The 17,452-nt window shown below is 41.6% G+C and overlaps 1 protein-coding gene across 1 annotated transcript in view; it reads left to right on the forward strand.

The window, feature by feature from the left end:
* The first annotated feature begins 5,138 nt into the window (after positions 1 to 5,138).
* col23a1a (collagen type XXIII alpha 1 chain a) overlaps positions 5,139 to 17,452 on the forward strand; it is a 91,583-nt gene continuing 79,269 nt past the window's right edge. The window contains exon 1 of the mRNA XM_060927256.1: positions 5,139 to 5,159. The gene's annotated coding sequence lies outside the window, so the exon portion shown is untranslated. The remainder of the gene's footprint in view (positions 5,160 to 17,452) is intronic.

The following is a 17,452-nucleotide window of genomic DNA, read 5'->3' on the forward strand; positions in this document are numbered from 1 at the left end:
CTACGTCAAGTTTTCATTCTCATCTCATTTCAAATCCAAACCCTGTCCGTTCCCACAGAACCAGAACATAACCACAATTGTAATTATGCTGCATCTGGTCCTCAAACGCAAGCAGAACATTTTATTTATGAAGTGATGGCAGCGTTGCTTGTTTCAAAACTCGATGTGGTTCTGTTTAAATTTGCCCTTTTGCTGGTAGTTGGTCAGGTTTGATGGGAATACACTGAAATGGGCGGTGCCGGCTCTGTCACTGGAGCTCTGGGATGGAAAAAGACAGAGAAAACAACAACAACAACGTAAAAAGTAGTGATCCATTACAGAAGTCATGAAGTGCAAAGAAAATTCAACAACAAAATAATAACCACTTCACATTAAATACAAATGTCTCATGTCAGTTGTTTGTTTTTTTGTGTGAAATGGATTACATCACAACTTCTGATTACAATCAGTGTTACTTTACATGTAGAAAGGAAAGAAAAGAATCAGGAGTTTGAACTCAAACACCGACTCGCTGTCTCTTTTCCTCTCTTTGCAGTCGTCAAAACTCGACTGAGCTCGGAGTTAGTTTACAGTTTATAAAAAATACATTTTTAACCCTTAATCATCTCTAACTGACATTTCAGCAAGACATTTTCCATACGCCGTCTCTAAATCCCAGAGCTTTATTCCAGAGCCGTCTTATGAAAAGCATCTGCACACGAGCAGAGATGAACCTTGATTTAATTCCAACGCACCTGTTTTTCAAGTCTTCTGTTCTCCAAAAGGATCAAACTTTTGAACTTTGTCATGTTTGGGGTGAAATATGTTCTTGTTTTTGGCCTTGACCAAATGGATGGATTTACATGAACCATTCCATGTACCGAGTTTCATTTATTTTAAAAAGACAGCAAGTCATTTTGTGGCTAATGAATTGGTCATGTGCAAATATGAGACCCTGGAATTATGTTTCTTTCTGACTTTTTGCATACAAACTGCATTTCAGTAAAAAATTATAGGCACTGTAACCAAATCTTTCCCAATTAAAATTAACACCAAGGAGCCAAAAATCTACTTGAGTGAAAGTCCAAAGAATCTACATTAAACATACTCAAGTGTTCAAGAGTAAAAAGTTCACACAGGTTCAGTGAGCCTGAGCCTGGATGATTAACATTCATCTGAATCACTCATAAACACCATGTTCTGTTAACTCAAACACGCCTAGGATTTGGCTCACTAATGTTCGCTAATGTTTAATAGCTGTTTTGGAAGGAATGCTAAAGCACATTAGCAACAAAAACAAAACTTACCACATCTAGTGCATTTTCAAGAAGCACTTTATCCTGGTCAGGGTTCTGGTGGAGCCACAGTTTATCCAAGGAAAACTAGGTGTGAAGTGGGAGAATTCACTGTGGATAAGACACCAGTGTAATCCCCCACCACACACACACACACACACACAAATTCACACCAAGGAACAATTTAGTGTCACCAAACCACCTGGCATGTTTTTGGGTGTTGGAGAAAGCGGAGAACCAGGAGAAAAGCCAAACACGGGCACTGAGAGAACATGCAAAACTCCACAGAGACAGTGAACTAAATTAGTAAACAAGCTAATTTATAAAACTTGCTAGCTAATGGAACAAGCTAATTTACAAAACCTAACTAGCTAGTTTTTGAAACAAGCTAATTTGCAAAACTTAACTTGTTGGCTAATGGAACAAGCTAATTTATAAAACTTAACTAGCTAGTTTTTGAAACAAGCTAATTTACAAAACTTGTTGGCTAATGGAACAAGCTAATTTACAAAACTTAATGAGCTAGCTAATGAAACAAGCTAATTAACAAAACCTAACTAGCTAGCTAATGGAATGAGCTAATTTACAAAATCTAACTAGCTACCTAATGGAATGAGCTAATTTACAAAATCTAACTAGCTAGCTAATGAAACAAGCTAATTTACAAAACCTAACTAGCTAATTTATAAAACAAGCTAATTTACAAAACTTAACTGGCTAGTTTATGAAACAAGCTAATTTACAAAGCTCAACTTGCTAGCTAATGGAACAAGCTAATTTTAAAACTTAACTAGCTAGTTTTTGAAACAAGCTAATTTACAAAACTTAACGAGCTAGCTAATGAAACAAGCTAATTGACAAAACCTAACTAGCTAGCTAATGGAATGAGCTAATTTACAAAATCTAACTAGCTAATTTATAAAACAAGCTAATTTACAAAACTTAACTGGCTAGTTTATGAAACAAGCTAATTTACAAAGCTCAACTTGCTAGCTAATGGAACAAGCTAATTTATAAAATTTAACTAGCTAGTTTTTGAAACAAGCTAATTTACAAAACTTGTTGGCTAATGGAACAAGCTAATTTACAAAACTTAACGAGCTAGCTAATGAAACAAGCTAATTGACAAAACCTAACTAGCTAGCTAATGGAATGAGCTAATTTACAAAATCTAACTAGCTACCTAATGGAATGAGCTAATTTACAAAATCTAACTAGCTAGCTAATGAAACAAGCTAATTTACAAAACCTAACTAGCTAATTTATAAAACAAGCTAATTTACAAAACTTAACTAGCTAGTTTATAAAACAAGCTAATTTACAAAACTTAACTAGCTAGTTTATAAAATAAGCTAAGACAGAAAACTTAACTAGCTAGCTAATTGAATCATCTGATTCATAAAACCTAACTAGCTAGCTAATTTTACATGCTACTTAACAAAACCTAAATACCCCACTAAATGAACAAGCTAATTTACAGATTTTAACTAGCTAGCTAATTGACCATGCTTATTTACAAAACTTAACGAGCTAGCTAATATATCAAGCTAATATACAAAGTTTAACTAGCTAGCTAATGGAACAGGCTACTTTCCAAACTTAACACAAACATGAACACACTTCTTTAAATTTGATTGTGAATTTTAAAAACCAGCTTTTTATTTGTTTGTCGTAGGCAGATGTATTCATTTACATCCTTAAGGCCTGCGATAAATCTGCGCATCTTTGGCGTCACTAACGATTATTCACATTTAAATCTTCTATCTCTGTGATTTCTTGCAGGACCTCCAGTAAGTACCTCACACTCTGTATCCCGTCAGTACCTCACTGCGTGTTGATGTTTGTAGTGTGTTGTGTAAGAAGGTAAGTGAGAAGTGAGTAAGTTTATTTTGGGGGAAAAAAGTCAAGTGCAGCACGAAGCTATAAAACACCCTGATGCTCGGATGCGCTGCCAGCACACAGCAAGCCCTCGCGTTTAATGACGTATGCAGTTAAATCACACACATGTGGTGACCCGACACCTCGGATCCATTCATGTGTTGGAACATCGTGCGCATGTGAAGAAGTCTGGAGTCACCAGAGACGTTGTGTATTTGTGTTTGGGATTTTATTTCAATTTCATGGTGTTTTTAGTGCTTTCAAGTGTTTTACAACAAACGTAAAAACACTGACTTCCTGATTTCTGTAAGAGCATCGTAAAGATTATTGTAAAGGAAAACTCCTCCCTGAAACATATTCAGTATATTTGTATTGAAATATTCATGTTGTGTTTCATGATTTCTCTGTTAATTTATTGTTTGGCGCTTTGCTGTATTTTCATTTGAGAAATTAGCAAATGTGTCACACGCTGATGTCACAGGAGGATGTTGTTATTGCTAGCGCAGTTAAAGTAGCATTTAATTAATCAAACATAAGCGAGAAATTTTCAGTCAAGCTCTAAAAACAAAAACTTCCAGTGACTTTTAAAATAAATCATATTAATAAAAAAAAAAGTCAGTGTAAAAATAGTGAAGACATTGGTGCATATACTGGATTACAGAATGCAGCTATACAAGGTTGAGTTACGGCAGAGACTCGGACAGACTGAAAGACTAAAGCGCTGCTGCATCACTCTCTTTAAACAGAGATGCAGTGAAAGGTAAATCTGACCGTAGCACTGTCCACGTAGTCGACAAGCAGTGTTTTAGTCGAGTCACTAAACCTCGAGTCCGAGTCCAGTCTCAAATCCGAGTCATTTAAGAAAATTTTGAGTCGAGTCTGAGAACAAGACTCCAACCGCACCATTTCACGGTGGTTGTTTCAGCGCCATTAACATTAGTTTGTTCCTGAACATGGCGTATGAACAGGTGAATGTGCTTCTCTTTGTCAGGGAGTGTGAAGTATTCTGTCAGAGATGGATGTAAGTGCAGAAGGTGTGTTTATTAATACAAGTGAATCCAGAACGGCAGGCAAAATCATAAAACGGTGAAACAGGCAATAGGTCGCGCGAGGCACAAACAGGCTATCATAGACTCAAAGACGAGAAACAGGAAATCAGGGGTCAGGAAACCAAACAAGGAAATAAGGCTCGGTAATGTATCAGTAACGTAACTCAATACTTCGCAAAGTAAGTGTGTTTTCAGTTTTTATATCGGCACGCTGTTGCGCCTTAATCCTGTGCAGGTGCGAGTTGTTTACGGCGCGCGTGAAAGTCCGCTTGATGCGTGCGCTGTCCGGAACGCTCCTGAGAGTCTATCTGAGTGCGCAGGTGTGACACTCTTGCACAAAATTAGTACAAAAATTGATATAGATATAAATAGGTTATGCCAAATTATTATGGCATGTTATAAAAATTAAAGAAAAAATCTGAGTCCTCGTCTCCAATTTACGAGTCCGAATGTAGTTAATGCACGAGTCCGAGTCATCAGTGCTCAAGTCCAAGTCGAGTCACGAGTCCTTAAAATTAGGGCACGAGTCGGACTCGAGTACCACATACCTGTTGACAAGTTCATTAAAACAAACTGAAGATCAGATGTTAATTATAAAGATTAATATATGAGTCATTCAGGGTGGAGTTTTTCTTTAACAGAGAGAGAGAGAGAGAGAGAGAGAGAGAGAGAGAGTTCATTGTGATGCTCGCTTTACCGTTTAGCAGTGTTCTTAGTGGGCACTTGATCATTATAATACTCACTGTTATATTTTATAATAATGTAAATACACACACACTCCATCATTCTTTTTGCATTTTTTTCTGCTTGTTATTATTTTTTCATTCTTTGTGCTTTTAAACATGGCCACTCGTGATCATTGCTCTCATACAACAGAATCACTTTTCCACATTTAATTCCTGTATTTTGACCGTTTTTCAATTTTAAACAGGGGAAACCTGGACGGGACGGCTACCCGGTAAATTTCCTTTCAGTTACCCTCCTTCTTTTTTCCCCCCCATGTTATCATTTTCTTCATTTCTGCTTTTTCTGGCATCAACAGTCTCCTTTTCATGACCTTCAGCCTTCCCACTGTTTTTATTCTGCTTCCTTACTTGTATTTCCTATTCTCTGTTTCTTTCTCTCTCTCTCTGTCTCTCTCTCTTACCTTCCCTTCTGTAGATTTTCTTCTTTGTCTCAAACATTATGATTATTACATCCAGCCCTTTAGCTGCACCTGGTTATGGTTATTTACTTACAGCACTGTTTAGTTGTGGCTGTAAAGGTGGAAGAAAGGAAGGAAGGAAGGAAAGGCAAAATCGACTAGCTCTTCTCAATGAGTATCAATAAATAAGGAATTTGTCGGTAAATAATAACAAATGTAAAAGGAAAAAATACCAGGCATGTTTCAATCATGGGCGGCATGGTGGTGTAGTGGTTAGCACTGTCACCTCACAGCAAGAAGGTCCGGGTTCGAGCCCTGTAGCCGGCGAGGGCCTTTCTGTGCGGAGTTTGCATGTTCTCCCCGTGTCCGCATGGGTTTCCTCCGGGTGCTCCGGTTTCCCCCACAGTCCAAAGACATGCAGGTTAGGTTAACTGGTCACTCTAAGGCTACGTTTACATTAGACCGTATCTGTCTCGTTTTCTTCGCGGATGCACTGTCTGTTTACATTAAACCGCCTGGAAACGCCAAGAAACGGGAATCCGCCAGCGTCCACGTATTCAATCCAGATCGTGTCTGGTCCGGTGCTGTGTAAACATTCAGAATACGCGGATACGCTGTGCTGAGCTCTAGCTGGCGTCTCATTGGACAACGTCACTGTGACATCCACCTTCCTGATTCGCTGGCGTTGGTCATGTGACGCGACTGCTGAAAAACGGCGCGGACTTCCGCCTTGTATCACCTTTCATTAAAGAGTATAAAAGTATGAAAATACTGCAAATACTGATGCAAATACTGCCCATTGTGTAGTTATGATTGTCTTTAGGCTTGCCACCCTTCCACTTCCACTTGCTGGGATCACACACACAGCGGCTCAGTCCCGAATCGTGGCTTGTGCACTTCACTCGCGCGCTGTGTGAGCTGCGCAGGGCCGGAGTGCGCACCCTCCAGAGGGCACTCGCTGTTCAGGGCGGAGTGATTTGGAGCGCAGGATGCCTGCGGAGCCGAGCGTATCCGTGTATTGGCGTTGCTGTGTGCACGCAAATCGTGTATTGGTGTTGCTGTGTGCACACTAATCGTTTTAAAAAGGTTAATCTGATGATCCGCTGATACGGTCTAATGTAAACATGGGCTAAATTGACCGTAGGTGTGAATGTGAGTGTGAATGGTTGTCTGTGTCTGTGTCAGCCCAGTGATGACCTGGCGACTTGTCCAGGGTGTACCCCGCCTTTCGCCCGTAGTCAGCTGGGATAGGATCCAGCTCGCCCGTGACCCTATACAGGATAAGCGGCTACAGATAATGGATGGATGGATGTTTCAATCATCTTAATTTTACGACATAAAACAATAGTGTTTAGATTACTTCAGTATATACACTGCATGTTATTTATTTAGTTAGTGAGTAATTATAGTATAGTAATCAAATATACTGTGCACTGAGAGGCTCTGGTTGAAATTATGGACTCTCTGAGGTGACTGGTGGAGTACTGTTTATTTATAGAGTCCACAGCCCTGAAGAAAACAGTACTACGCAACTCACTGAAGAGAATCCATAATTCCCGGTACCTCTCAGTGCACGGTATATTTGATTTATATCCTTCATCAAAAATTTCCAAACTAAAAGTGTTAAGATTGAATCTCGGCATAAACTCACTGGAGGCAGCCATGTTTACGTTGGCGCAACCTTCAACCTGTGCATGTGCAATGTACCATGCTATCGCCTGCCTCGCTAGGCATGATCAATTTAACTTTTTAGTTGATGGTTTAACACTGCATCATGCTGATGAGAAACACTCTTTCGTTTCTTTCTGTGTATGTAAATACTCAGGGAAATGACAAATAAAGTGAATCTGAATCTGAGAAATGCTCGCGGTGCCACAGCTGTGAATCGAGTCGGACGTATAGCTTGAAATTGTGACGTCAGTTCATGGTATATCCAGGATACACCATGACTGACTCGCACTATATCCTTTTTTTTTTTTTTTTTACATCACGAGATACGTTGCTTAATCAGTGGTGGAACTATTTAATGTCACTTGAGCCATCCTTGGCCAATCCCTGCACAGGAATTATGATAAGGGATATAAAATGTTATACGGTATACAGTATGTTAATGAAGAGTTATAACATCAAAGAAACAGACTTCATGTTAAAAATGTTAGAATCACATTGTCTGTTATCACCCAAATGAGGATGGGTTCCCTTTTGAGTCTGGTTCCTCTCGAGGTTTCTTCTTCATGTCGTCTGAGGGAGTTTTTCCTTGTCACCGTCGCCACAGGCTTGCTCACTGGGGATAGATTAGGGATAAAATTAGCTCATGTTTAAAGTCATTCAAATTCTGGGTGGGTGAGAGTAATAAATTAATAATGTTAATACATGTATTTATTTAACTCCTTAGCTAATTAATGTTGTTATTGTTATTATTATAGATTGGTAATTTCTTAGATTTATTATAATTTATGTAATTATATGGGTTATGTATTATTTTTATGTAATTATTATGTATTAAATATTTACCTAAAAGTAACTGTAACAACAATTATTAATGTAAAGTGCAATTTGGCAAAAAAAAAAAATTACACATTCCACCAATTCCATAGTCCCCATTCCTTGTTCTGGAACGACATTGGCATAAAGGTTAGGGACACATCCGTTGGCCCAAAGGGTCACTGGTTTGATTCCCTGGCCTGGCAAAAAAAATTTAAGAAAATTGATAGCTGAAGTGCCCATGAGCATGGCACCTAACCCCCTACTCTTCCCCAGGCGCTGTGTGTGTGTGTGCTCATTGTACGTTGCTCTGGATAAGCGTGTCTGCTAAATGCATGCAGGAAAATTGTTTTAATAAAACCCAGTGGTGTCCATGTCACCCAAAACTTTTACATAATAACCCATTTCTAATCTTCTCCAGGTTACACGACGGTTCAGAAACGTGAGCCAGTCGTGTGCTGTTACAACCCCGATTCCAAAAAAGTTGGGACAAAGTACAAATTGTAAATAAAAACAGAATGCAATGATGTGGAAGTTTCAAAATTCCATATTTTATTCAGAATAGAACATAGATGACATATCAAATGTTTAAACTGAGAAAATGTATCATTTAAAGAGAAAAATTAGGTGATTTTAAATTTCATGACAACAACACATCTCAAAAAAGTTGGGACAAGGCCATGTTTCCCACTGTGAGACATCCCCTTTTCTCTTTACAACAGTCTGTAAACGTCTGGGGACTGAGGAGACAAGTTGCTCAAGTTTAGGGATAGGAATGTTAACCCATTCTTGTCTAATGTAGGATTCTAGTTGCTCAACTGTCTTAGGTCTTTTTTGTCGTATCTTCCGTTTTATGATGCGCCAAATGTTTTCTATGGGTGAAAGATCTGGACTGCAGGCTGGCCAGTTCAGTACCCGGACCCTTCTTCTACGCAGCCATGATGCTGTAATTGATGCAGTATGTGGTTTGGCATTGTCATGTTGGAAAATGCAAGGTCTTCCCTGAAAGTGACGTCGTCTGGATGGGAGCATATGTTGCTCTAGAACCTGGATATACCTTTCAGCATTGATGGTGTCTTTCCAGATGTGTAAGCTGCCCATGCCACACGCACTAATGCAACCCCATACCATCAGAGATGCAGGCTTCTGAACTGAGCACTGATAACAACTTGGGTCGTCCTTCTCCTCTTTAGTCCGAATGACACGGCGTCCCTGATTTCCATAAAGAACTTCAAATTTTGATTCGTCTGACCACAGAACAGTTTTCCACTTTGCCACAGTCCATTTTAAACGAGCCTTGGCCCAGAGAAGACGTCTGCGCTTCTGGATCATGTTTAGATACGGCTTCTTCTTTGAGCTATAGAGTTTTAGCTGGCAACGGCGGATGGCACGGTGAATTGTGTTCACAGATAATGTTCTCTGGAAATATTCCTGAGCCCATTTTGTGATTTCCAATACAGAAGCATGCCTGTATGTGATGCAGTGCCGTCTAAGGGCCCGAAGATCACGGGCACCCAGTATGGTTTTCCGGCCTTGACCCTTACGCACAGAGATTCTTCCAGATTCTCTGAATCTTTTGATGATATTATGCACTGTAGATGATGATATGTTCAAACTCTTTGCAATTTTACACTGTCGAACTCCTTTCTGATATTGCTCCACTATTTGTCGGCGCAGAATTAGGGGGATTGGTGATCCTCTTCCCATCTTTACTTCTGAGAGCCGCTGCCACTCCAAGATGCTCTTTTTATACCCAGTCATGTTAATGACCTATTGCCAATTGACCTAATGAGTTGCAGTTTGGTCCTCCAGCTGTTCCTTTTTTGTACCTTTAACTTTTCCAGCCTCTTATTGCCCCTGTCCCAACTTTTTTGAGATGTGTTGCTGTCATGAAATTTCAAATGAGCCAATATTTGGCCTGAAATTTCAAAATGTCTCACTTTCGACATTTGATATGTTGTCTATGTTCTATTGTGAATACAATATCAGTTTTTGAGATTTGTAAATTATTGCATTCCATTTTTATTTACAATTTGTACCTTATCCCAACTTTTTTGGAATCGGGGTTGTACTTTTTCCTCCTGTGGGCGAAGTGCCTCTCAGTCATGTCTGATGAAGGTCTGATGCCCTCTAGTGGCTGTGAGCAGAATGTAGGAGCACTCCGAGGAGCAGAACCATGTAGCAGTGTGAGTGTTGTGTGAGTCAGAGTGCTCCTGTGAGTTTGGGCTGAGATTCTGGATCACATGACATCCTGTTGTTCGTCACTGAGTAATAGAGCGTCTGGCTAGACGTTTAAAACAGGTCTCGTAATGGATTTTCGCCCCTGAGGAGAGCTCTTTATGGGCGTGTGAGCAGAGAGAGTGTTTGTTTGTGTGTCTATGTGCTGTCTGTTCTGACCAAGTGAATATACAGCATTATCTCTCTAACCACCTGCTCTCTATCTCTGTAGCTATCTTAACCATGATGAGGAGCTGTAAGCTGCGTGTAAATATGATACAAGTGTAGCGTGTTACTTTTACTGTAAGATCACCGTTCTGCAGATAGTGATCAGTCTGGGCCTGGCACACTCATGCCCGTGCAGATATTTGTGTTTATTGAGGGGTTTTAACCAGCGCCGCCTTGCTAAGTTTCCCCAGAGTCTTTGTCTGCCTCGCTCTCTTTCCTGCTGGGAATTTACCTCTGAATAATTACTCACAGGTGCGTGTGTGTGTGTGTTTCACAAGTAATTGTGAAAGGATTGGACTAAACATTGGCAGGAATGATAAGACTATTGAAATTCAGATTCATTAAATTCATTCATGCTCTGATTCTGTTTTATATACACCATCAGAGTTATGCTGTAAGGGCGGGGCAGGGTGGGGGGCATTTATTTTTGCTCTTATGATTTGACTCCACTTATCCACTTCGAATGAATCATCATCATCATCATCACTTTTACCCTATGAGGAAAAATTTCTCTGCTGACGGGCGTGGTCTCTTCCAAGTTGACCCCGCCCACATCCACAGGGCACAAAGGCTCATTGAATGGCTTGATGAGGATGAAAATGATGTAAAACTTATGCAAAGACCTTCACACTTACCATATCTGAACCTGAACACTTATGGATTTTAGAGTGACGTATTTCAGACAGCGCTTTCGACCATCGTCATCATCATCATCACCAATACCAACTGAAGGAAAATGTTTTCCAAGAACGGTGTTCGTCACTTCAATAGAATTCCAGAAGGAGCTCTTCTGGAGGCTCTTGATCACCCAGGGTTTTAGTGATACACTATACACCTGCACATTCATGCAGTTTTCTGATCAGCCAATCATGTGGCATCATGTGTGATCAAACGTTTCAGTTAACATTCACTTGAAATGTCAGAACGCAGGAAAAATGCGATCTCACTGACTTTGTGGCATCATTCGGAAAGCCTCGTTGATCAGAGAGCTCAGAGAAGAACAGTCAGACTGCTTTGTGTAATAGAGCGTCATACCCACTGCGAGGGTATGAGAACTCAAATAATCACTCTTTACACACATGTTGAACAGAAAAGCATCTCAAAACATGAATATTAAAGTGGATGGACTGCAACAGCAGAAGACCACATCAAGTTCCATCAGGTTCTGTCAGCCAAGAACAAGAATCTGAGGCTATAGTGGACACAGGTTCATCCAAACGGAACCTTTGAAAACATTAACCATATACAGGAAATGTATGTCCTTCATGCATTTTCCAGCACTTTACAGTACGTCATATGCAAATATTTTTCTGACAGATGTACAGATTTCTCTGCAGCATAAACACTGATCCGGTCTGGGTTTGTGTGTGTGTGTGTGTGTGTGTGTGTGTGTGTGTGTGTGTGTGTGTGTGTGTGTGTGCTGCAGCGCCGCCCCTGCACTCGTGTGGAGCAGATTCAGCAGATGTGTGCTGAAACAAGTCTTTTCAAATCCCTCAGCCAGGTGCAGTAGGCCATGCGTTTGCAATTGCTCGCTTCTTTCCAGGAATCGTCCTCGTTTCCGAAACATTCCTTTTTGAAACTAATTATTAAGTATTTATAGTCGCTTTATTTCCTCAATATGACTATTTAGTTAATACTAAGACTCGGAGTTTATCTGAAACAGCTTTCAGGTTATGTAATACAGTTCAGGTGATTTATTTTAACTGAAAGAGTGTAAGATGATGGAATTAATATAATAACTGGGTTAGAAGCTGGGCATAGTATTTGGTTTGAGGCACAGAGCATGCATGTGTGCTTGTTAGTGTGTCTGGAAATTGTATACAGACGGTATTGCATAACTCTGTGTGTGTGAGATGCAGCTGTGTGCACCTTACACCTGCTCTTAAAGGTCCCATGGCATGAAATTTTCACTTTCTGAGGTTTTTTAACATTAAAATGAGTTCCTCTGACCTTCTTAAGTCACCCCAGTGGCTAGAAATTTCATAATGTGTAAACCAAACTATGCCCAACATTTGAGAATGGCGCATCAAAATGGCGCGTTGATAAGCTCTTCCCTTTACTACGTCAGCAAGGGAGATGATCCCCACGCCCCCCCTCTGGATTCCCACCCACTGTATGAATTGCCCGCCCAGTTGTAGTGAGGAGACCATAGAGGAAACAACAACATGGCATCACCTAAGCGAGCGAAACATGGAAATTGCACTGTACATGGATGTGACAACACAGAAAGGAGTCTGTTTTTACTGCCGACGGGAGAGCCCCTGAAGACGCAGTGGCTTCATTTTATTTACTTCAATAATACGCCGTCGAGTCTACCTAAGACGGTATATGTTTGTCGGAAGCATTTTCCTGAGGAATGTTTCCACAACTTGGGACAGTACAGGGCAGGTTTTGCACATCAACTGTCACTGAAGCCTGGGTCCGTACCAAGCATCCCTGCCGCATCAACCACAAACAGCAAACAAGTAAGTGTATAACTGTTAAGTCGTTTTGCCGTGTTTTAAAATCGGTGCCACGTTAGCCTTGCAATGGCTACATTAGCTATGCAGCTAACCGCTTCCTGCAGTTAGCCAGGTACTCTGCGCTACAAAACCAAAAAGCATGCAGCATGCTCTGTTATAATAGCCAATCAAAACAGTTTTTACAAAGACACCCACATTCTTTTTTTAAGTCACTCATTCATTTTATTTGTTTGTTTGTTCAGTAAAAACCCAAACATTTGTTGAATTTATTTTATTTCCTCGCGTCGCACCTTAATGACGTCAGCACGCGGTATTTTTCCCTTCGCGGTTTGTTCCTTCTCTCTCGCCATAGTAAGACACCCACATCCGCTTGTTCTGACCCACTGGAGGTAGCGTCACAGTGCTGTTAGCCAATCAGAGGTAACACGTTTACATGTCATGAATATTAATGATAAGACCCACCCCCACCCTCTACCCTTCCCTGCCTCCTGCTTCTCATTAGCAAAACGACACACTGGGAAAAGGGCTGAAATGGGGCTTTCTCCCAGGAGGCTATATCTACGTGCCGAGGGTTCATTTCGAGAAAGGCTGCGGATATAACATCCGGAAACCTCCACGAGCCCGTTTAAAGCATCAACAAATCACCATGCCATGGGACCTTTAAACCCTCATCTAAGTTCACTCAGATTTATACACTCACCAGCCACTTTATTAGGAACACCCCTACACCTGCTGTTTGGTGGCATTCTCTAATCGGCCAATCACGATGCATCAAATCGTGCAGATACAACTCAAGAGCTTCAGTTAATGTTCACTTCACAATGTTAAAACATCCGAATGGGAAAAATCATGATCTCACAGTGAAGTGTGATTTTCTTTCACTGTGCCATGGGTGTTGGTTTGAGCCAGATGACTATTTTTGGTTTGAGTATTTCAGAAACTGATGAGCTCCTCCTGGGGTTTTCATACACGACAGTCTCTACACAGAATGGTGCAAAAAAAACCAAAAAACATTGAGGTGAGTGAGTGACAGTTCTGTGGGTGGAAAAAACAAATGCCTTGTTGATAAGAGAGCTCAGAGGAAAATGGACAGATTGGTTCGAGCTTTTTTGCCAAGAAGGATATAGTAACTCGTATAATCATTCTTTACAACCGTGGTGAGCAGAAAAGCATCTCAGCATGCAACAGAAAACAAAAGAACACATCGGGTTCCAGTCCTGCAGCCAAGAACAGGGATCTTAGAATCAAGAACAAGTTCCTATTAAAGTGGCTGGGGAGGGTATATTTTACAAATAGAAATTTATCATTTACTCATGAGATATTGATTTCGATTTCTCTGATTCTTCTTTTATTTTCAAGTGAATACATCGATACAGTAGTGAAGGACTTGGTCCATCAAGTGTCATAAATAGCCATAAAAAGTTTTCCTGGATAACATTATAACACAACATAAAGTTTAAACCAATGTATGATTAAAGATTCAAGATTGTTTTATTATCATTGCGTAAGACACAAAACAAAATTCATTGCACTGCCTTACGAAACGGTCCTATATGCAAAAGAGATTTACATAAAAGATAATATATAGATTTAGGCACTGCCTAAAAGCAGAGCTCCCATCTGTTTCTGGGTTGTAGAATTTTCTTATATCATAGCCAGCCTCTTTTGTTTTATTTCTTTACCGGCTGTAACACTGACCACTAGGTGGTGCGTATGACTGGTAATTACTAACACTGACCACTAGGCGGTGTGTATGACTGGTAATTACTAACACTGGCCACTAGGCGGTGTCTATGACTGGTAATTACTAACACTGGCCACTAGGCGGTGTGTATGACTGGTAATTACTAACACTGGCCACTAGGCGGTGCGTATGACTGTAATTACTAACACTGGCCACTAGGCGGTGCGTATGACTGTAATTACTAACACTGGCCACTAGGCGGTGCGTATGACTGTAATTACTAACACTGACCACGAGGCGGTGCGTATGACTGGTAATTACTAGCACTGGCCACTAGGCGGTGCGTATGACTGTAATTACTAACACTGGCCACTAGGCGGTGCGTATGACTGGTAATTAATAACACTGTCCACTAGGCGGTGCGTATGACTGGTAATTACTAACACTGGCCACTAGGCGGTGCGTATGACTGTAATTACTAAGACTGGCCACTAGGCGGTGCGTATGACTGGTAATTACTAACACTGGCCACTAGGCGGTGTGTATGACTGGTAATTACTAACACTGGCCACTAGGCGGTGTGTATGACTGGTAATTACTAACACTGGCCACTAGGCGGTGTGTATGACTGTAATTACTAACACTGGCCACTAGGCGGTGTGTATGACTGTAATTACTAGCACTGGCCACTAGGCGGTGTGTATGACTGTAATTACTAACACTGGCCACTAGGCGGTGTGTATGACTGGTAATTACTAACACTGGCCACTAGGCGGTGTGTATGACTGGTAATTACTAACACTGGCCACTAGGCGGTGTGTATGACTGGTAATTACTAACACTGGCCACTAGGCGGTGTCTATGACTGGTAATTACTAACACTGGCCACTAGGCGGTGTGTATGACTGGTAATTATTAACACTGGCCACTAGGCGGTGCGTATGACTGTAATTACTAACACTGGCCACTAGGCGGTGCGTATGACTGTAATTACTAACACTGGCCACTAGGCGGTGCGTATGACTGTAATTACTAACACTGACCACGAGGCGGTGCGTATGACTGGTAATTACTAGCACTGGCCACTAGGCGGTGCGTATGACTGTAATTACTAACACTGGCCACTAGGCGGTGCGTATGACTGGTAATTAATAACACTGTCCACTAGGCGGTGCGTATGACTGGTAATTACTAACACTGGCCACTAGGCGGTGCGTATGACTGTAATTACTAACACTGGCCACTAGGCGGTGCGTATGACTGGTAATTACTAACACTGGCCACTAGGCGGTGTGTATGACTGGTAATTACTAACACTGGCCACTAGGCGGTGTGTATGACTGGTAATTACTAACACTGGCCACTAGGCGGTGTGTATGACTGTAATTACTAACACTGGCCACTAGGCGGTGCGTATGACTGTAATTACTAGCACTGGCCACTAGGCGGTGCGTATGACTGTAATTACTAACACTGGCCACTAGGCGGTGTGTATGACTGGTAATTACTAACACTGGCCACTAGGCGGTGTGTATGACTGGTAATTACTAACACTGGCCACTAGGCGGTGTGTATGACTGGTAATTACTAACACTGGCCACTAGGCGGTGCGTATGACTGGTAATTACTAACACTGGCCACTAGGCGGTGCGTATGACTGGTAATTACTAGCACTGGCCACTAGGCGGTGCGTATGACTGTAATTACTAACACTGACCACGAGGCGGTGCGTATGACTGGTAATTACTAGCACTGGCCACTAGGCGGTGTGTATGACTGTAATTACTAACACTGGCCACTAGGCGGTGTGTATGACTGGTAATTACTAACACTGGCCACTAGGCGGTGTGTATGACTGGTAATTACTAACACTGGCCAATAGGCGGTGTGTATGACTGTAATTACTAACACTGGCCACTAGGCGGTGTGTATGACTGTAATTACTAACACTGGCCACTAGGCGGTGTGTATGACTGTAATTACTAGCACTGGCCACTAGGCGGTGTGTATGACTGTAATTACTAGGCGGTGTGTATGACTGTAATTACTAACACTGGCCACTAGGCGGTGTGTATGACTGGTAATTACTAACACTGGCCACTAGGCGGTGTGTATGACTGGTAATTACTAACACTGGCCACTAGGCGGTGTGTATGACTGGTAATTACTAGCACTGGCCACTAGGCGGTGCGTATGACTGTAATTACTAACACTGACCACGAGGCGGTGCGTATGACTGGTAATTACTAGCACTGGCCACTAGGCGGTGTGTATGACTGTAATTACTAGGCGGTGTGTATGACTGTAATTACTAACACTGGCCACTAGGCGGTGTGTATGACTGGTAATTACTAACACTGGCCAATAGGCGGTGTGTATGACTGTAATTACTAACACTGGCCACTAGGCGGTGTGTATGACTGTAATTACTAACACTGGCCACTAGGCGGTGTGTATGACTGTAATTACTAGCACTGGCCACTAGGCGGTGTGTATGACTGTAATTACTAACACTGGCCACTAGGCGGTGTGTATGACTGGTAATTACTAACACTGGCCACTAGGCGGTGTGTATGACTGGTAATTACTAACACTGGCCACTAGGCGGTGTGTATGACTGTAATTACTAACACTGGCCACTAGGCGGTGTGTATGACTGTAATTACTAGCACTGGCCACTAGGCGGTGTGTATGACTGTAATTACTAGGCGGTGTGTATGACTGTAATTACTAACACTGGCCACTAGGCGGTGTGTATGACTGGTAATTACTAGCACTGGCCACTAGGCGGTGTGTATGACTGGTAATTACTAACACTGGCATGGTGGCAGGCACGCACAGGACCGAAACCATCAGAAAACAACTCGATGGGTTTCTTTATGTATCCACACTCTATGCCTATGGGGCTCCACTCGGGCGGGCCGAAGGCCTGTGCAGGAGCTCCGCTACAAGATTTACAAACATGAAGAGATATACAGACATAAGGGTTTACATACATCAGTGTTGTAGTTGAGTCACTAAACCTCAAGTCC

Source organism: Neoarius graeffei, chromosome 8, assembly GCF_027579695.1.
Source record: "Neoarius graeffei isolate fNeoGra1 chromosome 8, fNeoGra1.pri, whole genome shotgun sequence".
NCBI lineage: Eukaryota > Metazoa > Chordata > Actinopteri > Siluriformes > Ariidae > Neoarius > Neoarius graeffei.